This window comes from Ciconia boyciana, chromosome 1 (assembly GCF_034638445.1).
Source record: "Ciconia boyciana chromosome 1, ASM3463844v1, whole genome shotgun sequence".
Classification (NCBI taxonomy): domain Eukaryota; kingdom Metazoa; phylum Chordata; class Aves; order Ciconiiformes; family Ciconiidae; genus Ciconia; species Ciconia boyciana.
In genome coordinates this window covers 90143417-90166872 of record NC_132934.1, presented here as the reverse complement: position 1 = coordinate 90166872, position 23456 = coordinate 90143417, and positions in this window count along the sequence as shown.

The following is a 23456-nucleotide window of genomic DNA, read 5'->3' as shown; positions in this document are numbered from 1 at the left end:
AACCAAAGTGGGCTTTTTTTTTTTCTTACACCTGCATAGGAAAGTATCTCCTTTGCCAAGGGAGGTGGCAGAGAGGATTTGCAGCCCATACTCCAGGGACCTGCTGCAGTCGATGGCCTACAAGATGACCATCCGTGGCAGAGCATCTCCCCCTTGTGTCAAATTGTGGTCTAACCGTGCATCTTTAGCACAGCGTCTGCTTTCTGGCTTGATTTTGTACACGGCAGTATGTTCACAAGTTCATGGGGCCTGATGGGATTCACCCCAGAGTACTGAAGGAGCTAGCGGATGTTACAGCAGGACCCCTCTCAATCATCTACCAAAGGTCTTGGGAGTCTGGGGAGGTCCCTGCTGACTGGAAGCTAGCCAATGTTATTCCAATCTACAAAAAGAGCATGGGGAAGAACACAGGGAACTGCAGACCTGTTGGTCTAACCTCATTTCCTGGAAAAATTATGGTACTGTTGAAAGGCATTTAAAGAATAATGCAATCATCAGGTACAGTCAACATGGGTTCACAATGGGAGAGTCCTGTTTAACTAATTTGATATCTTTTTATGATAAGGTCACCCTCCTAATGGATGAAGGGAAGGCAGTGGATGTAGTTTTTCTGGGTTTTAGTAAGGCTTTTGATACTGTCCCTCACAGCATCCTTCTGGACAAGTTGTCCAACTGTGGGATGAGTGGGTTCACGGTGTGCTGGGTGAAGAAGTGGCTGGAAGGGCAGAGCTCAAAGGGTTGTAGTGAATGGGGCTACATCTGGCTGGCAAATGGTCACCAGCAGTGTTCCTCAGGGCTCAATTCTAGGGCCAGTTCCATTCAATATATTTATCAATGATCTGGATGCAGGAGTTGAATGCACCATTAGCAAGTTTGCTGATGATACCAAACTGGGAGGTGCTGTTGACTCCCTTGAGGGACAAGATGCCTTCCAGAGGGATCTAGACAGATTGAAGCATTGGGCAGTGATTAATGGGATGAAATTTAACAAGTCCAAATGCCGGATTCTGCACCTAGGATGGAGTAACGCCAGGCACAAGTATAAACTGGGAGAGGAGGGCTGGAGAGCAGCCCTGCAGAAAGGGATCTGGGGGTGCTGGTCGACAGCAGGCTCAATATGAGTCAGCAGTGTGCCCTGGCAGCCAGGAGGGCAAACCGCATCCTGGGGTGCATCAAACACAGCATAACCAGCCAGTCAAAAGGGGTGATTGTCCCACTGTACTCAGCACTGGTGCGGCCTTACCTTGAGTGCTGTGTGCAGTTCTGGGGCTCACAATTTAAGAAGGATGTGAAGCTCCTTGAATGCATCCAGAGGAGGGCAAAAAAGCTGGTGGAAGGGCTGGACGGAATGTCCTATAGGGAGCAGCTAAGGACTTTGGGCTTGTCTGGTTTGGAGACAAGGAGGCTGAGGGGCGACCTCATTGCTCTCTACAGCTTCCTGAGGAGGGGACATAGAGAGGGAGGTGCTGATCTCTTCTCCCTGGTATCCAGTGATAGGACTTGTGGGAATGGTTCAAAGCTATGCCAGGGGGGGTTTAGACTGGACTTTAGGAAGCATTTCTTTACTGAGAGGGTAGTCAAACACTGGAATAGGCTTCCTAGAGAGGTAGTCGATGCCCCAAGCCTGCCAGTATTTAAGAGGCATTTGGACAATGCCCTTAATAACATTCTTAATCTGGTGAGCCCTGAAGTGGTCAGGCAGTTGGACTAGATGATTGTTGTAGGTCCCTTCCAACTGAAATAGTCTAGTCTATTCTATTTGCTTCCTTATCCTTCACCCAAGTATAGGAGGAGGTTTTCTTCTACAGTTAATTCCTTAGCAGAGAAGATACGGGTCAGGCAGGATCCCAGCTTCGTGGTCGTTCTTGCACTGGTCTCCTGCATGAGATCCCACTGTGTGCAGATCTGACCCTACCATGAAACCAGCACTCTCTTTGCTAAGGACCTGGGAATACACTTCAAGTTGCCTTTCCACATGCGTAACTACATTGTGTGGAACTGTTTTGAACAGGTAACTCTCTTGCTAAACCTTTGTTATCCGGGCTCGTTTCTAAATGGGGCACAAGTGGCAGTTTCATGATGACACACAGCCCTCACCCTGTTAAAGCGTGGCTTTCCTGTTTCCGGCAAGCAGAGCTGTTTTGGTAAAAAGCAAAGAGATGCCAATCTGCCAAGCAGTCAGGCAGCTGTGACTATGAAGTAATGTCTCCTGTTTCATCTTGTTTTTGTTTGTGGTTGAAGGGTTAGCTTCTGAAGTTGGAGGAGGGCAAAAGCAGTTTGAAAGGACAGTGAAAATTGTTCAGGGCTCTTAATCCCAAATTTTATATTTTAGGGCCCTGATGCATGATTCGTTTGGGATTTAGTTGTGGCTGTTGAAGAATTTATCTCCATTTGTAGCCAGGGTGAAAAGTGTTTCAGTGGTGATATCTTAACTTAGATGCAGCTGTGTATCAGAGTCCTCAGTTGCTACAGTTCACAGCCTGCTGTGAAGTGAAATCGTGGCCATGCACTGTGTGCTGCAGAGCCACGAGGTGGAAGGTACTGCTGCTCTGCCAGGGCGGCAGCCTCTCACAGCCAGGAATCATAGAATCATAGAATCGTTTAGGTTGGAAAAGACCTACAAGATCATAGAGTCCAACCATTAACCTAGCACTGCCAAGTCCACCACTAAACCATGTCCCTAAGCACAACATCTACTCATCTATTAAATGCCTCCAGGGATGGTGACTCAACCACTTCCCTGGGCAGCCTGTGCCAATGCTTGACAACCCTTTTGGTGGAGAAATTTTTCTTAAGATCCAATCTAAACTTCCCCTGGTGCAACCTGAGGCCATTTCCTCTTGTCCTATCGCTTGTTACTTGGGAGAAGAGACCGACACCCACCTCACTACAACCTCCTTTCAGGTAGTTGTAGACAGCAAGAAGGTCTCCCCTGAGCCTCCCTTTTGCCAGGCTAAACAACCCCAGTTCCCTCAGCTGCTCCTCACAAGACTTGCTCTCTAGACCCTTCACCAGCTTCGTTGTCCTTCTCTGGACACGCTCCAGCACCTCAATGTCTCTCTTGTAGTGAGGGGCCCAAAACTGAACACAGTATTTGAGGTGCAGCCTCACCAGTGCTGAGTACAGGGGCACGATCACTTCCCTAGTCCTGCTGGCCACACTATTCCTGATACAAGCCAGGATGCTGTTGGCCTTCTTGGCCACCTGGGCACACTGCTGGCTCATGTTCTGCCGGCTGTTGACCAACACTCCCAGGTCCTTTTCCACCAGGCAGCTTTCCAGCCACTCTTCCCCAAGCCTGTAGCGTTGCATGGGGTTGTTGTGACCGAAGTGCAGGACCTGGCACTTGGCCTTGTTGAACCTCATACAATTGGCCTTGGCCTATCGATCCAGCCTGTCCAGATCCCTCTGCAGAGCCTTCCTACCATCAAGCAGATCAACAGTCCTGCACAGCTTGGTCTCATCTGCAAACTTACTGAGGGTGCACTCAATCCCTTCGTCCAGATCATTGATAAAGAAAGATATTATTGTGTTAGGTTTACGGTTGGACTCGATCTTAAAGGTCTTTTCCAACCTATATGATTCTGTGATTAAACAGAACTGGCCCCCATACTGAGCCCTGGGGAACACCACTTGTGACTCGCCACCAGCTGGGTTTAACTCCATTCACCACAACTCTTTGGGCCCAGCCATCCAGACAGTTTTTTACCCAGCGAAGCGTATGCCTGTCCAAGCCACGAGCAGCCAGTTTCTCCAGGAGAATGCTGTGGGAAACAGCATCAAAGGCTTTACTAAAGTCTAGGCAGACAACATCCACAGCCTTTCCCTCATCCACTAAGCAGGTCACCTTGTCGTAGAAGGAGACCAGGCTAGTCAAGCAGGACCTGCCTTTCATAAACCTATGCTGACTGGGCCTGATCACCTGGTTGTCCTGTACAGGCCATGTGATGGCACTCAAGATGATCTGCTCCATAACCTTCCCTGGCACTGAGGTCAGGCTGACAGGCCTGTAGTTTCCTGGATCCTCCTTCTGGCCCTTCTTGTAGATGGGTGTCACATTTGCTAACTTCCAGTCAGCTGAGACTTCCCTGGTTAGCCATGACTGCTGATAAAGGATTGAGAGTGGCTTGGTGAGCACTTCTGCCAGCTCCCTCAGTACCCTTGGGTGGATCCCATCCGGCCCCATAGACTTGTGTGTGTATCAAAGCCAGTAAGTAAGCACAGAATGATGGACTCCTGCTTTGAGCCAAATATGATGAATTTTTTTCTCTCTTTTCTTGTTGATATACAGGCAAATGCATCAGCTAGCATATGCTACTGCAGGAAATATCATCGTGACCATATAAAACTAAAGGTCTGCCCTGGCAGGTACGTTGCTACTGACCACAAAGGCACAGTAACCATCCTCAGCTTTTTCTCTAGAACAGCAATACGTGACACAGCTGGCCACTAGCAAGGGGTGAGGGAAAAGGCTTTGAATGAAGAACTTACATGTTCATTGAAGTGGTTGAATACAAGAAATTATTCCATCTGAGAGATCTGGGGGGGGCATACTACATACTATCTTATATCATCTGGTACAGGTCTGGTTGGGTGTGTGCGTGTTTTTTGTGAGGCAGTTTTTTGCCGTGGTGGGAGAGTTGTGCAGGAGGTGTCTGATAAAAAACTTTGCCAAATGTACTTGTTGCCTTTCTTATCACAGTAAACTTTCTGCAAACAGCTTTTCACTTACACATCCAGCCTAATTGCAAAATCATGCCCTTATCCCAAGGTTTTCCTCCAAAAAAGGACATCACATTGTGTTTTGGCTACGTAATAAGTTTTATGTTTCATGTTTTAAATTTTTCTTTAAAAAAAGTGAGCATCTTGACAAATACAGACTTTCTTGAAGTATGTTAAATTTAATCAAAAGCTCTATCTTTGTTCAGAGCATCTGAAAGGAATGACCATTCATTCTCTCTCTCTTTTTAATTGCTTTCATGAGTATTTGCTCTATCAGGGAAGGAAGGAGAATTCTTGACTTTCATCATTTCTTTATGGTTGGCTGTGACTTTTTGTTTACCTCTCAGTTTTGCTTTCTCTCCTTAACTGAATTATTGTCTTTAAAACAAGAAGAGGTGAACAGTGGCCAAAAGGGAACTTTCTTGCATGCATGTGAAGCACAGCACTCAAGAACAACAGACATTCCTAAAGCATTCACATAAGCAAAAGAGGGAGAAATTAAAATGCATTTTTGTGACGAGACATGGGGTGCAATGACTGTTTACAGAAATCCTCTGTTCAGAAGACATGAAACAGCAGCTATGAGAGAATTTCAGCTGACTCACAGCTGAGCTCTTGGCCACCACTGCCTTTGCAGAAAGTGATGGCACTCAGGCTGAGTGCTAACGGAAGGTGTTTTTCAAGGTACCCTCAGCTCGTTGCTAGCTGCTGGCCGGGCAGGAGAGGTGGGTGTGACCCTCACTGTCCTGTCATATGCTGGAGCCTTAACTGGGACTAGGGATGCTTTCTGAGATGGCTCATGGTGGGTGCTAAGGGCCTCCTTACAGCTATGGGGCATTCTCAGCCCTCACCACAGACACCATTGCTCGATCTATCAGAAACTTCAATTTGAAAGGTGTTCCTCTGTTATCATAGAAAACCCTACAAAACTCTTGATGTTCTAGCACTTTTACACTGTCTGCCTTTAAGTCACTAGAGGGCAATGTCTCTCTCACACACACCGGTCCAGGATCTCGCTCTTAAAATCAGCATCTCTTTAGTTATCATTGAACTGAGACAAATGAACTCGATTAATTTAATGCTAAATTCTATTGCCAAAAAAGAAAGAAGGAACGAGACCATGGGAGAGCCTTCTAATAAATAGCAAGACTCGGGTAAAAAGTCTCTAAACTCTGGGAACCACTCCAAGAGCCAGATTATGGATTTATTGCCGCCTTCAGCAAAAGACAGGCTTGCAGTAATTCCCAACAGCCTTGTTTTGGGGAGAGCACCGACAAGCAAAGTGCAGGCAGGGTTCTGGGAAGGAGGCAACTTGCGGGAATAGCCACCACCCTGCTCCATCAGAGCATGTGTCCTGCTGTCTCTCCATGGGCTTGGGCCATGGACCTGGTGAGAAGGCAACGTGACCATGACTCCCACATGTGCCTACCTCCCAAGCACCTCTGTCTCCCTCTTTTTCTCCTCCCCCCCCCCCCCCTCCCCCCCAAGAGATTTTTTTCTGAACAGATTTTCTGATGCCAGAGCCAAAGGGGTGGTAATATAGTAATAGTATATTTTGGTGAGCTGGTATATTTGGTATATTTTGGTACCTGCCAGGGCAGACCTTTAGTTTTATATGGTCACGATGATATTTCCTGCAGTAGCATATGCTAGCTGATGCATTTGCCTGTATATCAACAAGAAAAGAGAGAAAAAAATTCATCATATTTGGCTCAAAGCAGGAGTCCATCATTCTGTGCTTACTTACTGGCTTTGATACACACACAAGTCTATGGGGCCGGATGGGATCCACCCAAGGGTACTGAGGGAGCTGGCAGAAGTGCTCACCAATAGTAATATCTGAGTGTGCATTGTCTCTTCTTTATGTCATGCAACCCAGGTGTATACAGAGGCCATTACAGACCATCTACCCCCCTCTTATGCGCCATCTTTAGTTTGGAGTGATGCCCAGCAATAAAGTTAGAGCACCTTGGAAACTATGTTCCCAGTGGGAGCAGCCTGGCCACTCTGAGCAAAAGTGGGGCATGGACAGTGATAGATAACAGGCTAATTCTGCCTTCACATTAAATGTTTCTCTTCCTACCAATGCTAGGATTGGTGTTTTTAAAGATAAACATCATAATAGCAGTAGTAGTATTTCCCCCTAGGACTCTCATCCAAGGCCCTTGCAATGTCACATGAGACAGTGACACACCGCCAATGTTCAAAACATGGTGAGATCCCACTTGCCCTATCAGGCCAACCTCTGCCACATGTGTGTGCAACTCCCCAGCATCGCCATAGGACGCATGTGGTGCCCTCGATCTCTTTGGGGTCTGACTTCTCTGTCTGGAGGAAGATGCGCAGTTTTGAAGAAAATTAAACAGCTCCAGGTAGCAAATGTATTTTAGCCTTTGTGTTGCAGCACAAAGAAATGGAGAAAGCTTTTCTCATGACACGGGCATTTGTCAGTTCTGCTCCAAGCAACGCCTTTGGTCTGAAAGAAAGGACAGGACCAGAGCCTGGTTTTGAAAGCATCTCCTGGATGGGTGATGAGGAATGCACAGATGCTACCAGAGACCAGGCCTGTGGAGAGTGCAGGATGTATTTTCCACAGGAAAGAGTCTCTAATTTACCCTTAGCATCCTCACAAACAGAAATTACAAGGAAATGCATCAAGGAAATAATTAATCAGATTGAAAGGCTTTGTAGTAATTAGAAAAAAGAATGGCATCTTCTCAAGCTCCCCTGGGTGGTGGTAATTACAAGCTGCACAACTGTGGTTTGTGCAACTTAAAGTTTTCTGGATTTAAAAACCTAAATATCTTCTTGTTTCCTTTCTTAGAGAAGCCACTCTTGGAATCAGGCAGCTACACAGGCCAACAGCTCAGAGAAATGTGCCTCGAGCCTCCTTCGGCCTGGCAGGGCACCACTTCACATGTGGGGTGGTCCAGAGCCTGATCCCAAGCCATGGCCCAGTTGCATCTGGCCTATCAGTTTTTGCTGTTTCCTTGGGGGAGATGGGTACCATTTGTTATCCAGCAATCCAAGCAGCCAAACCCCTTCTGCCTCAACTGCAGGCAGACTTAGACCCATCTGCTTCTGCACCGCATCCCAGCAGCAAAGGCCAGGTCATATCCTCTTCCGATGCCAATACTGTCACTGACATGGCTGGGGTGGTCTGAGGGGCAAGGTTGCATGCACTGTAGCTCAAGGGGGCTAGGTAACACAGGGAAGGAGTTTTATTAATTCAAGAGAGCTTATGAAAGTCCGGTTCCAAGCTAGTAATGAACCAAAATGAAAACGCAGCTCAGGGGAAATAAAAAAAAATCCCTCGCAAAAATAATTTTTAAGGACATAAATATCAAGTGGTGAATTCCTGTGATCCCCTTGTAAAAGGATACGGACACAGGGCTGGGAGGGACCTCATCAGCCACTGAATCCATCCACTGCTCTTCTGGTCCTTTCCCCCAAATAAGTCAAGAGCTGTTTCAAAGGTAGTTAGATACTTTGCCACCCTGCTCCTCAGGCAGGCAGACTGTTTCAGACCCGCACAGATCATTAGGAGCTTTCTTTGAACTTTCAGCCTAAGTCTGTTCACAGCCAGTGTTGTCTGGTTTGTACCAATACAGACTCAAGCTGCTGTTTTCCCTCCATAGGGTTTGCTGTCCGTGCAAGCATCACAAGGGTAATCATAAGCTCCCTTGGCTTTAGCTGAGCATGACTAGATATGCCTAACTCTTATGGTCTCTTTTTCTCTGATAAAACCTCTGTTCCAGTCCTGCTTTGCACCTTTGCTGGACATTCTTCAAGATGGAAATCTTAAGGCGCAGGAGCAGGCATCCCCATGTGCCAAAAGACGAGCTGGTGAGGAAGAAGACCAGCCTGGCTGAACAGAGAGCTTTGGCTGGAACTCAGAAAAAAAAGGAGAGTTTACGACCTTTGGAAGAAGGGCAGGCAACTCAGGAGGACTACAAAGATGTTGTGACATTATGCAGGGAGAAAATTAGAAGGGCCAGAGCCCAAATAGAACTTAATCTGGCTACTGCCATAAAAGACAACAAAAAATGTTTCTACAAATACATTAGCAACAAAAGGAGGGCTAAGGAGAATCTCCATCCTTTATTGGACATGAGGGGAAACATGGTGAGAAAGGATGAGGAAAAGGCTCAGGTACTTAATGCCTTCTTTGCCTCAGTCTTTAACAGTAAGACCAGTTGTTCTCTGGGTACCCAGGCCCTGGGCTGGAAGACAGGGACGGGGAGCAGAATGAAGCCCCCATAATCCAAGGGAAAATGGTCAGCAACCTGTTACACCGCTTAGACACACACAAGTCTATGGGGCCAGATGGGATCCACCCAAGAGTACTGAGGGAGCTGGCAGAAGTGCTCACCAAGCCACTCTCAATCCTTTATCAGCAGTCATGGCTAACCAGGGAAGTCTCAGCTGACTGGAAGTTAGCAAATGTGACACCCATCTACAAGAAGGGCCAGAAGGAGGATCCGGGAAACTACAGGCCTGTCAGCCTGACCTCAGTGCCAGGGAAGGTTATGGAGCAGATCATCCTGAGTGCCATCACACGGCATGTACAGGACAACCAGGTGATCAGGCCCAGTCAGCATGGGTTTATGAAAGGCAGGTCCTGCTTGACTAGCCTGGTCTCCTTCTACGACAAGGTGACCTGCTTAGTGGATGAGGGAAAGGCTGTGGATGTTGTCTGCCTAGACTTTAGTAAAGCCTTTCATGCTGTTTCCCACAGCATTCTCCTGGAGAAACTGGCTGCTCGTGGCTTGGACAGGCATACGCTTCGCTGGGTAAAAAACTGTCTGGATGGCTGGGCCCAAAGAGTTGTGGTGAATGGAGTTAAACCCAGCTGGTGGCGAGTCACAAGTGGTGTTCCCCAGGGCTCAGTATGGGGGCCAGTTCTGTTTAATATCTTTCTTTATCAATGATCTGGACGAAGGGATCCAGTGCACCCTCAGTAAGTTTGCAGATGAGACCAAGCTGTGCAGGCGTGTTGATCTGCTTGAGGGTAGGAAGGCTCTGCAGAGGGATCTGGACAGGCTGGATCAACGGGCCAAGGCCAGTTGTATGAGGTTCAACAAGGCCAAGTGCCAGGTCCTGCACTTCGGTCACAACAACCCCATGCAACGCTACAGGCTTGGGGAAGAGTGGCTGGAAAGCTGCCTGGTGGAAAAGGACCTGGGAGTGTTGGTCAACAGCCGGCAGAACATGAGCCAGCAGTGTGCCCAGGTGGCCAAGAAGGCCAACAGCATCCTGGCTTGTATCAGGAATAGTGTGGCCAGCAGGACTAGGGAAGTGATCGTGCCCCTGTACTCAGCACTGGTGAGGCTGCACCTCAAATACTGTGTTCAGTTTTGGGCCCCTCACTACAAGAAAGACATTGAGGTGCTGGAGCGTGTCCAGAGAAGGACAACGAAGCTGGTGAAGGGTCTAGAGCAGAAGTCTGATGAGGAGCAGCTGAGGGAACTGGGGTCATTTAGCCTGGAGAAAAGGAGGCTCAGGGGAGACCTTCTTGCTGTCTACAACTACCTGAAAGGAGGTTGTAGTGAGGTGGGTGTCGGTCTCTTCTCCCAAGTAACAAGCGATAGGACAAGAGGAAATGGCCTCAGGTTGCACCAGGGGAAGTTTAGATTGGATCTTAAGAAAAATTTCTCCACCAAAAGGGTTGTCAAGCATTGGCACAGGCTGCCCAGGGAAGTGGTTGAGTCACCATCCCTGGAGGCATTTAAAAGATGAGTAGATGTTGTGCTTAGGGACATGGTTTAGTGGTGGACTTGGCAGTGTTAGGGTAATGGCTGGACTCGATGATCTTACAGGTCTTTTCCAACCTAAACGATTCTATCATTCTATGATTTTCCAAGTGTAATTCATCTCAACATGGATAACCAGAGTGGTTTGCAGCATTCCAGATGGGGTCTCATCAGTATCTCCTGTAATGGCATGTCATGTAGATAGTATTAATCCAAGCAGCACATCCCCTCTGCTGAAGAGGAAAGAACATCCAAGGGTTAAGTTCCCTTTAAAAATAACTGCAACTTCAAAGGAGGAGCAACTACTGTCAATGATTTCCTTTGGCAAACCAGGTTAGGCTGGCTGAAAGGCTTGCCGTGGTCTGGTTGTCTTGGAAGTGAACTGAATTCCCAAGGCTGTGAGCCAAGAGATTCATCATCTCCCTGAGACCCAAGCTCAGGCCAGAATCAATAAGTCTGTTTCAGCATGTTCCTCTCTGCCCTCCCCAGTCGACAGCTTTCTTTGGGCTGTGTTTCTCCCCCACTTCTTCCCCTTGAGTCAGTAGTAGACACCGTCCCTCCTTGTAATATAAATCCAGCTTTTTACCACTAAGCTGAAGAGTTTGGCTGTTTTCTAGCTGTGTCATTAAAATACCATAGACTGGAAAGGCAACAGATCAGTGACCAGAGCTAATAGCAGCAAAAAGGATTAAATGAACAGTAGGTCTTGAGCATAATTTATGAATGCCATTAGCCACTGAGAGGGTTACTTTATGGCTGCAGTTCTGAGGGGGAAGGGTAGGTCTTATCTAGGCAGGAAGAAAAAAAAGTGTCTGGTTGCATTTGGATTAACAAACAATGATATTGATTCGCCATGTGATATGTCTCAGGCTCTTATGTTTAGATCAGATGTAATAACATCTGAACAAAGACAAACTGCATTTTCTGTATTTTGCATTTGGACCCCCATGGCAGCAAAGGTTGTGTTTGTATCTATCTCAGGGCTGCCGGTCATGCAGCATCCACCAACCCTGCCTGGTAAAGCACAGTTCTCCATCAAGATTCTTGCAGAAAGGCAGGTTTTCTTCCTTTTCCAGGTGCAGTGGTCTCTAAGAGGCACATTAGTTGCACGAGCATTTCTTTGCAGCCTGTGCACCACGTCCCAGGGATGGGACTGAGCAAGCAATGCCTTTGTTTGCAGGATCTCCTCCGCCTTTCATTTGATACCCAACATGGTATCTCATTAAACTGCTTAGCTTGGCAGCTGGGGCCATTTGTTATAGCGTGATATGAAGGATCGTAATCAGATTAAACCTCAGGATCGTATTGTGGAGGGAGAGATTAGACTGCAGAATAAAGAGAAAGTTTAATTTTGTGTGACAGTGCAGAGTTGCCTCTACTTGGGGCGGCAAGGCGGGGCAGAAAGCGATTGCAGAGGCTCGAGCTGGGGAGGATTTGTTTTGTTGGCTCCCTGCTCAGTTTTGAGCAGAAGGGTTTTAGCACCCACTTTGAAATACGGGATAGCTCTGCAGCCACCAGCCCCCTGACAGGGTTCGTTCACTCTGCTTTGCCTCCCAAATGAGGGCTCGAATAGAGGGCTTGCATGGGGAAGGAAAACCCGGGGGGGGGTAAATGATACCAGAAGCCAAAGCTGCATGTGCACTGAAGCGTGGTACTTCTCGGAGGGCGATGCCCTTAGCACTAGCCACTTAATTCTCATTATCTCTGTGCTGGAGGCCCAGGTCCTTGAGCTGAACTGCTGTTCCCCAGCTCCTTCCCACTCCAGTGCATTTAGCGCAGCATCCTATGAGTCCTCCAGCAGTCTCGGGACAGGAGACACTCTCCAAAAGTCAACAGTGTGAATACACAGCCAGGAGGTCTTCTGTGAGCTCCTCTGAGCCGATTTGGCTAGTATTAAAAGTTCAGTAAGAGAAAAGTTGGCAGATTTGGAAAGGCAGCATGCAGATGAATTTCTGGCATCTGTGCCACCAGAAAGAAATGTGATCATGGGTCAGAGCAGCTCCAGCCTCTGTCCTGAGCCCATTTAACAGGCAGGTCTCATGGAGAGACCCCAGCTACCACCAACTTCAGAAACAAACTCAGACCTCTGCAGCTCTCTCCATGGGCATTGCAACGGGCAGCAGGTATCCCAAACCCTGCCAAAAGGATTTTTTAAAATGTTGGCTGCCATAGTGCAGCTCAGGAATCTCTGTCTTGTTTTTTCCCCTTAGACAATGGACAGTTAAAGCCAAAGAGGGGGCAAAATCTGTAGGGAGAACTCCTTTGGCTCAGGGGAGCTCCAGGTTCAGAGGAGGTGCATGCACTCACATAATCACATGCACCAGTGAAGCCAGTGGGAACCATTTTTGAAAGTGAGTCAATATACCCACTTTCAAAAATGGTGGCTAGGCTGAGTCCTATCCCAAATGAAGTAAACAGCTGTCAAAAAAGTGGAGAAAAAAAAGGGTATATAAATTTTTTAAAACTGTACCTAAGACCATTGTAAGCTCTGTTCCCACACTCCCTCTGTTACTTGTCCTGGAGATACACTTAATGAATAATATTATTTAATAATATATTCTCTCATCAGCTTGATCGTTTGCTCAGATATTGTACCCTCTTCCTTCTCCTTTGTCTGCTCTCCATTCCCTAGAGACTAAGTACTTTAGGCCAGGAGCCCGGCACAGAAAGGTCTTCAGATTCATTGGGCTTCCTGAAACTTAACACAATGCAAACCCCTAGCAAAACCTCAGAGTAACAGAGGAGATACTGATCTAAACAGCTGGAAAGCTGCCAGAGCCTTTCCAGCCACCCAAGATGACTTCTGGGGTGATGAGGAGACACGTGGGGGGGGACCAGGTGGACGAAAAACTTGCACCCCGCTCCACATGAGTGCTACAGCCATGCAGTTTGCTAATGACGTCCCCTGGTTTGGGATGATGAAGTGCCAGCGCGCAGGGGATGGCGGTGTCAGATGCTCAGTTTATGGCTTCGGGGAACTTGCATCCAACATTAACGACCAAAAAAAGACAGCAACAGACTGTCTTCCCCTCCTGGTGCCTGACAGAAACTGAGAAAGGGCACCTGCACAACGGGAAAGCATAAATCTAGCTGTGACACTCTTTAACCTTACAGCAGGATGGGAGGACGCTCACTGCTCCCCCCGGGCCAGCTGGAGTCCTGGGCTGCCCCCGGGACCTCGGCACAGCATGTTGACTTTGGGCAAGCTCCTGGCCCCATGAGGAGCCAGGGAAGCTTGCTCTGGAGGCAGAGCCCTTCGGCAGCGCCTAGAGGCTTTTCTGCTCAGCCCACAGCAACGGTGCAAGTGGAGCAGGGGCAGAAATCCTGCTCCAGCTGGCCGAGCCCACCTTGGGTGCAGTGGTGGTCTGAGCCAGCGCTGCACAGGGGTGACAGCAGACATGTGCCCTCAGGAGCTCCTCCTTCTGTGGCACTGGACACTCCGGAAAGCATCCCTGCTGATGAAAGAGGTTGCTCTCAGCAAAGGCATCTCAGGTCTTGCTGAAGGTTTTAATAAGTGATGATGATCATATGCAATATGGATACAATAGACATTATATAGTGTATGTACCAATCCAGCCAGACCTAGGCTGTATTTTCCTCCAGCACTCTCTGTAGGTACACGGGCAACATGTATTAGGGGCAGAGCCCAGCTCTCTGCCTGTGCCTCCAGCTGGAACCGAAGGCAGCTGCCCCTGCAAGCACGGTGCAAAGCACACTGCCGAGAGGAGACTGACCCCATCAAATGCTGTTCTCCTGTTGCCCTGGTGACTTTGTCAGATAAGGTAGCCTGCACCCAGGCAGTGTCTGTTCTTGTATTAAAGGCTCTTAAAGGCAATGATCCTGCTAAAGCCCCCACGCAGAGAGGCACCTGTCTTCAATGCGTCTCTTGGAGCTGCTGCAACACAAGAACGTCTTTGAAAATGGCTTCAATTAGGTTACACCAGGCACTGTCCCCTGAGAAAGGGGAACCTGAGGCACAGCGGTGAGACATCAGAGGTGGTAAAGTCAAACCCCATGATACACCCAGACTTGGGGCCTATGAAGAGGGGACAGCAACACCTAAAAATATGGGTAACCAACCTTCTGGCAAATAAAGTACTTCAAGAGTTGTTAAAAAGACTCCAAAACAAGAGCAAAGACCTGAGATGATCCCTGCTCTGCCTGCTGCGTGGGCAACAGCCACGTGGCGAGGTGGACTGATGGAGGTTGGGATATGAAGGGGGTTGGGAGGTGAGGGCAGTCGGGATGAGAAGGGGGTTGGGACATGAAGGAGGTTGGGACGTGAAGGAGGCTGGGACGTGAAGGAGGCAGCAACCTCACCAGGCAGCCTGGGCAAAGCCATTAACATGACTGCAGCATAGAGAAGCTGTAGCAACTGGGTGCTTTCATTTGCTAGGATTTAACGAGAGCAGAGTTTTTCCACTCTGTGGTGTGGAAAAAGTGGAGGTCCTCTGAAAGTGGAGGACCACATCCGGGTTTGTGTTACAATATCTAACTTTCCTCTTTTACTTAGGAAACCACAGCAAAGGCCACTCTTGGTGTTCTCAAATTGAATCTCTTTGAACCTTCAGCCTACAATCAAAACAAGAAAACAGAAAACAATGCTTCAACAAATAGTCACTGTTTACATCCAAAATACATGTAATTTATGAAAAACATGCCAGCATCCAAACCCAGCATCTGTTCACTGAGCTCTGCATAACACTTGGTTAGTGAACAGGAGGGCACTGGGGTCTGGGTGTGTTTTTCTGAACCAGAAACATCTCAAAAAACAAACAGAAATTTTGGCAATAGTCAGTAGTTAAAATACAGCCTAAATACAGTCTGGGAGAGCCCTAATACATTTCTGTTTTGCCTTGTATCATGGGGACTGCAGGCATAGCTCTTTGAGAGGCTGGTCAGGTACCCACAAACTTGCTGTGCTAAGCCCACACTGAAATTTCACACAAAACTCAGAGGCATGAACAGGCGCATCCATTTCTCGGTTCGCAGAGAGACTGATCTGGTCTGTGACCAGTAATAAAGGAAAAATATAATATGTGCCAAATTCTGAGGCTTAATAGACAGAAGCACTAATGTCTGCCCAGCAAGAGTCTTGTAATGCTAAGAGCAGATCTATGGGGGAACAATATAACGGTTCTTACACTGGACAACTGTTCAATCTAAATATCAGTCTATAAGAAGCTGCAATTTAAACTTAGTTTTTATTGATTTTTTTTTTTTTTTCAGTTATCTGCTCTTACCAGCTGGAAAAGCCCTGTAACAAAACCCTGGTCAAATGAAATGCAGGTGCTGGAGTCTCATTTGAAACACTTGTGACGTAAGGCACACGGTAGTGCTTTGAAAGAAGATAACCACTGAAATCACCTGGTCTCCCTCTTTTTCTTCTTTCCATTTCCCTTCAATTTATCATCAGAACATCCCCAAAAGCATCTTCAGACCCTCTCCTCTCCCTGGCCTGGGAAAGATGTGAATGTGCTGTAAGCATCAGCCCACCTCCAAGAGCCTGCAAAGACCGGGTAAGACCTGAACTGGATTTAACAGGACTTTTAAGGTGAGGGAGCTGTAGTTTCTCCTTCCAGCCACAGCCATTTAGCACAGGTAGTACTGTGCATCATTTTGGGAAGGGAGAGGGAGGCGTGACTGTGGTGTTGCATATTCTAGGCTTCTCCTTACTTGTATCAGTGTGGGGGGTGAAAGGATGGCCGGTGGCTTGTCCAACATGATGCAGCAGACGGTGGGAGGCAGACCTGGACCCAGCTCTCCCAGACCTCTGGCCTGATGCCTTAGCATTTGCTGAGCTGAGAAGGTCATCTTTGACTGTACAGCTACTCCTGTACGCAGAAAAGCTGCTGCTGCTGCTGTTAGTGATGCTGTGTTGTTTTTCTCTCTGTTGTTATTTGATATTCTTAATGGTATGGTTTCCTTTCTGTTTGTTTGTTTAAATCCTTCTTGGTGATTATAGAGCCATCTCTTGTCAAATTTGCAGTGCTCTGTCTGCAACATTTCTTGTGCCTTGGATGTAAATAGCTTTCATTAGTTTCAATAGTTCCTGGCTGTAAATGCAAGATTGTCATGAGGAGAGCATTATATACACTGCTGCCCTGGCCTCTGTTTAAAAGGCAGTCCTGCAACAGGGCAGGAATGACTGGGAAGATGGTATTTCTCAGACTGACCAGAAATAGCAGTGTTTGCAGTAATTCTGTTTCTCTAGCCCAGGCAGGAAGCTATACGAGTATCTGAACCACTGTCGCTATTTGCCCAGAAACCCAGTGGCAGCACGTGAATGGATGCCATCGCACTTACCTGGTGCAGGAAGGCAATGCTTCTCTGCCCCCCTTCTGCCATCTGATCTGGCTGGCTCAGGTGAGAGCCCTGCTGTGGGCTGCCTGTGTCTCAGCTCCATGAAAACACCGGGGGCCTAATGTTATATTTCAGGGCAGCACTGCAGCTGCATCTCCAGGTGGAGGAGGACCTCCCTGTATTTATTTCTCTCCCATCAAGGGCAGGGCATCGCTCTGGCCCTGCTGCTGGCAGCTGGGTGCTCTGGTGTCCATCAGGGTGACAGCGGGAGTGCAGCTCCCGCAGTTTGAGCTCTGCCCGTGTCCTTCCAGGAAGAGCCCTCCCTGCTTGCTGTCTCCTCCTCTGCTCCCTGAGCTTGAGGTCTGGTGTGTAAGAGCTGGGGAGGGGGCAGGCAGGTCACCCCTCTGATGCCCTACAGCCTGCATGTGCCCACTTGTGCCCTCTGGAGTGCCGCAGTGCAATTGCCCCACCTCTTCCCCTTGGAGAGCCGTGAGCACTGGGGAGAAGGGGCTGTGGGGCTCCAGGTTACCTCGGCTTTGTTCTCCCTTGTCCCTCATGTCTCTTTGGGGGTGGAGAAGAAGGTGCTGTCAAGGGTCCTGCTCCATTTACTCTTACGTGCACACACATGTGCCCTTATCCAGTGTGAGCAGCCCCTGGCTCCCCAAACCTTGCCGACCATGGTCCTTGTACAAGCTCTTCCTTAGGCTACAGACCTGCACCATGTTGCTGGAGGGAAGCTGGGATGGAGGGGCAACAGGATCATGGGAGAAGCTTTCTGGCACTAAAGTGGCCTTAAAACTGAAAAGGTTTTTCTGAAAGAGAGGCGTAGGTGGTGCACAGAAAGGCACAGGGAGGGCTGCAAGCAGGCGCTGGGGGCTCTCACAGTGGGGAGGCCCGTGCGGATGCTCGGGATGCTGTCGTGGTTTAACCCCAGCTGGCAACTAAGCACCACACAGCTGCTCGCTCACTTCCCCCTGGTGGGATGGGGGAGAGAATCAGAAGAGTAAAAGTGAGAAAACTCGTGGGTTGAGATGAAGACAGTTTAATAGGTAAAGCAAAAGCCGCGCATGCAAGCAAAGCAAAACAAGGAATTCATTTCCCACTTCCCATGGGCAGGCAGGTGTTCAGCCATCTCCAGGAAAGCAGGGCTCCATCAGGCATAATGGTTACTTGGGAAGACAAATGCCATCACTCCAAACGTCCTCCCCTTCCTTCTTCTTTCCCAGCTTTATGCGCTGAGCATGACATCATATGGTATGGGATATCCCTTTGGTCAGTTTGGATCAACTGTCCTGGCTGTGTCCCCTCCCAGCTTCTTCTGCACCTGGCAGAGCATGGGAAGCTGAAAAGTCCTTGACTGGTGCAGCAACAACTAAAACATCTCTGCATTATCAACACTATTTTCAGCACAAATCCAAAACACAGCCACATACCAGCCCTATAAAGAAAAGTAACTCTATCTCAGCTGAAACCAGGACAGATGCAGAGGGAGTCCTCTCCCCCCTTGGGGCTGCCTGTGCAGGGCACCCCGGGGCACCGGTTTGCGGGGAGCGCGGTGGCCGCTGGGGAGCACTGCAGCCCCGCCGTCCGCCCCGCCGGGCAGGGGCTGGCTCCGGGCTCCTGCCGTGGGGCTGCGATCGCAGGCGGCGAGGTCCGGCGGCATCTTCCCTCCCTGGCTCCCGCATCTGGGAGCCATCAGGATGGCCCGGGGCTGCTTGAACATGGCAGTCCATGCACACGTGAACCTCCTTCTTTCCCCCATAACCTCCTTCTGTTCCTCTCAAACCTGATGTGGGGAACGCGGTCCTCTGGAAAGCATACCGTTAGGAATAAGCTTCACTTGTGGGGAGTGGCAGAAGGCCCGGGGGCAGGTGGAGCTGATTCCCGCAGCCCCCTACCTGTATGTTAAGTAGAGGGCTCCTGGGTTCAGGGTAATCCAGCGCCGGAGCCATCCCTGCCAGGGCAGGACGGTAACTGCCCTCCCTTGGGCAGAAGCCACAGCTGAGCGTGTCTGCACCCCTGGCCTGCATTTGCCGTTGCAGTCAGGTAATGCAAAGAGCGTGGCTTCAGACCTGGGCAGCTCCACAAAAAACCTCCTGAAAAGCTTCTCATGCATTTCAGTTTCATCCAAAGTTGCACAGGCTTTTTCCCTACCTGCTCTGATGCAAGCCTAAATTTTCCTCTGCGTTAGCTCTGCCAGTGTGAGCAAGCAGGCTCTCCCTGGGCGGCAAACACACCCATTGCCCTGTACCCACTCCGTTGCCCCGTGCCCCCAGCTTGGGCCAAGAACATCATGTACCTGCTGGTGGGTGGTTGCGCATCAGCACCTCCCCTGCACTGTTACATTCCGCAAGCCAACACCAAAAGTTGTCCTTTTTCTTCCCCCCCCCCCCCTTTTAATTGAGTGTGCTAGATTTATTGGGCAATGGGAACTTTCCATTCCAAATGACTCAAGTTATGCTGGAAACTGAAACATTTAAATATTTCTCAGCAGCCTTTTACACAGCTCCCTCCTGTTCCTTCTCTCCAGAAGAGCTTTTAAACCCGCAGATGAGCTGAGGGGGCCACTCATTGCCCCCCCTTCCCCAGACAGCAGCGCAGGCTCCAGGTTGCTGAGCACGGCAGCCCCCCTCGCTGGGAGTAAGGCATTCTCAGCCAGCGTGGGGTCCAGACGCAGCCAGGCACTTTGGATGCAATCGCTAGTCCTAACGCCAGACTTCTGGCTTGCTAGTGCTGCAATGGCGGTGTGTGCCTCCTTAACAGCAGCGCTGTGCGCTGGTTATCAGATCCACTGGGTCCAAATTCCTTCCTTCCCACCCACCCAGATACCAGCTCAGGGAGGCAGCTGGTGCTGTGCCAGCCCGAAGGAAAGTCCACGCATGAGGGTAGCTGGTGTAGGGGGGACCCTGTGTTACTTAGCACAGAGCTTCTGCCCTCCCACGCTGATTTGGGGCACCCCTGGGCTCCCCTGATCCCACGTAGCAGTCCAACAAAGTCAGGGTGATGCCATGTGGAAACTGTAGGCAGTACCTTGGTATCTGCTTTGAGCCTCATGCATCTCAAAGAGCTTGTCTATAAATGGAGTTATTTCAGACTAGGGGAAAAGCACTCACTCTTTACACCACGCGTGTTGTTACTTAGGCAGAGTAATTAACGTGCAAATGCTACTTGCATCCAAATTAACTGCTGAGCAAGGGCATGCCCTATGTCAGCAAGTCAGCCCAACCCTGGGTGAGATGACTTTTGAAGGCAGTGCTCCCTGGGACGGGCGGCCGGGGTGCAAAGAGCAGCGGGCTGTTGCTGGGACTCCCGGTTGGCACTCAGTGCAGCTTGGCTCAGCCTTGGGGACAGCGCCTGCGCTGCTGCTCCCCTGTAGTATGCCCTGTCAGCAGTCCCCCTCCCTGCCATCAGCCCCAAAACCTGCAGCAGACCCTGGGTGCAGCTGGGAAGGGGTGACCCTGGTAGGGGTACCTTTCCTCCCACATGCCCTTGCAGCACAGCAGCCAGCCCTGCCTGGGGTGCAAGGTGATGGGGTGTGGGAAATATGATGTCAGGAGGGACCTGGCTCCTACAGGTGCTCCCCACTCAAAGGAGTTGCAGTAAAAAGTGTGCTCCCCTGCTGCAGCTGGCTGCTGGTGGGGAGATGGGTACCTCTCGTAAGCATGTTGGCGGGCTCGTGGTACACACGTCTCCTGTCCCACGAGGCAGATGTGTCCCCATGACACAGCCAGGTGCTTCCAGCTGCAGGCACGGGGACTGCAGAGGATGAGCATGGCCCCATTGCAGCCAGCGTAGTGAGGACAGTCTGCGCAGCACCAGCAGCTGAGCCAGCTGCAGGGAGCCCAAAGCGTTTGGCCTTGCACTGGTGTGACCAAATGACTCATGTCACCCTGGTTTTCTGAAGAATAACAGGCGTTGTCGGCAAGCCAGGGTGAGGCTGAGTCATTCTGGCTGGAGCGGGTATATGCAAAGTGCAAGGGGCCATCTCAGATCTGTCCACAGCTGGAGCACTGCCGTAGTCAAATCTGTCTGGCCGTGGGCTGGGTGGGACCAGGAGCAGGGGTTGGAGCCACGCCGCAGCAGTAACAGCATCGGATCAGCATGCTGCCTGTTGCAGCGTGGCTGGAGACTTGGCTCTGAACAAGAGGTTAAAATAATCCCTCCCTCTCCTTCGGGGGGGTTGGATTTCCACTATCAGAAACATCAGCTTGGACGGGAGATTTCTGACTGAAGCGCTGCTTTGCTGCAGTTCTGCAGGGCAATGGAGAGAGCAAGTCGTGCCTTTATTTTTTTTTCTTTCTTCCCTTCCCAGCTCTAGCGCTGTGCATAGCATTTGCTGTCTTCCCCTTAGTCTGCACCCAGACCTTCTTCTGCATCCCGCTGGGGTTTTGTTTGTGTTACCTACAGGGAAACTTTTAAATCTGGGTAGTTTCCCTCTTGATAGCAATAATGTTTTTTAAAAAAAAAACAACCCTTTTCAATTTGTACTGTTTTGTACATCAAATAATTGTGATCATCGATAGAGGTTTGTAAATCACTTCTATTGTTTTCATATTAAATATTACTTCTCAAAGCCCTAACGAGAAGATGAGAGACCTTGCTCTTCATCTTAAATGTGATGGAAACCTCAAGATTTCTGCGCAGGTGGCAGCACTGGGCAGCACTGACAAACACTCACAGTTAGTAGTTACTCCAGTAAACCTCCAGAGCTTGGAGCCATGTAATTATGAAAAACACCACATTTTCATTTAAAAATAATAAAGTATCTTTCCAGGCCTGGGGGTTGTGTGTGGGGAAGTGTGAAAAATGAGCCTATGAGCTTCACATTTCTAAAATTAAGGAGCAAATATAAACCCTACAGATTCCTTTTTAAAAAAATCTTGTCTTTTTTTAGCCATGCTCATGACACTTGAAAGCCTCACATATGATATTTATTTTTTTTTTATTACTCCCCCCACCCCAAAAGCTGAGGAGCTGGCAATAAAAAGGCAGCCATTAATCCACCCATCAAGTGGTTCTGAAAATACAACCTGTGGCAATGTAGCTGAGATGGATGGTGGTGCCAGGCTGGCTGTGTACATAGCCAGGGAGGAGCCTTTTATATTTAAAAGGCTAATATGGTGGTTAGAGCAGAAAATAAGACAAGTGAGTCCATTAATTAGGAGTTGAAAGCCTCAGTCCCTGCAGTTCTTGTACACATCACACTTTGCTCCAGCCCTTGGCTTCCTCTCCACCCTGGTTATTTCATCTTTCTTGTTCATCTTATATTTGATTATGAGGTCTTGGAGAAAAGGCTTTCTTGTCCCAGCACAGCAGGGCAGTCAGCTGTAACGTCCTTTTCTACTCTTTAGGTCCCTAAAAGTGTTATTCGGTGATCCCCATAATAAGTGGCAATAGCTCTCACAACTGCTCAATGTTAGGCAAAATGCCTTTGACCTCAGGGTGCCATTTAATAGCAAAGGATCATCTGGTGCCGGTGCTAGCAACCAGAAGATGATGTTTCTTTGAGGTATTGACTTTCAAAATTTTCCTGTACCCAGTGTCGTAGTGATGTTCTGCTTGAGCAGCCTTGAAATAGCCCAAAAGTTTGACCTTCAGGATTTCAAAATCAATGAATTTTGTAACGTGTGGCTCCATGTGGGACTAAAGGAGTCATACCAAAATCTGGGAGACCAAGCACTGCTGTGTTGTGTTTGGCCTGGTATTTGAAGCAGGAAGCGTCCAAGGTTTCAGGAAGCCAGTTTCCACAAATCCAGCCTAATTTTGGCAAATTCAGGAGACTTGGAAAGGACAGCCAGCTCTTACATGACCTTAATCACATGGAAGCGGGAGGGTGGGAAGAAGTTTGGTTCCAGGGTATTTGAGGGTTTCCTCATTGCTGACAAACAGCCCAAGTTTTACAGAACATACGCTGCACACATCTGTCCCAGCCAGTCAGAGATGCTAAGCCTCGGGTTCTGCATGCGGTACCTGCTTGGACCTCTGCTGCATGTGAGTCTCGCAAGCACCATGCAAGGTGATGGTGTTTCCTCATCCCTCCATGCCAGGTATTGCTGGCTGGCCTTACCTAGTGCTCAGAAAGGCTTTTTCTTTGTAGGCTAGCAAGGCCTGTTTCCCTGCTCTGGTGAGTCAGGGACAGGCTGTTTTGGGCTCACCCAGCAAAAGCAAAGGCTGGATTGTGGATATTCTCAGACAACAGGATGGAAGGTGGTATCTCCCCATCACATGCTCACTGTAATGCTCCCAAAGGCTGCAATGGACTACCAAAACCTGTTATTCCCTGGGGCAATGATGATCGGTACCACACTCACTCTGGCTGCTTTGTGTTGATCCACAGCCGAGAAACCATCCTGCAGCAATCGGGTGGTTTTCCATCAGAGGTCCATTACACTTAATACCAGCCATCTGTAAAGCTCTCTGTTCCACCTGCAGCCTTAAGATATCTCTTCTCCTTAATAATTCAGTGCCTTTAGATATGCACAGTAAAGACTTGGCTCCTTTCAGTGGGGACTTTGCCTCCCAAGCAGCAAGCAGAGGTCTCTTGGTGTGGTAATGCTGCCCTTTCCCTCCAGGATGGGCTTGCCTCTGCAGATACCAGAGGCAGAAATGCAGCTTTCCTCTCGGCACTGCAGAGCTGCCATCCCCACCTGAACCTCCCTGAAAAAGACAGTTTTAGCA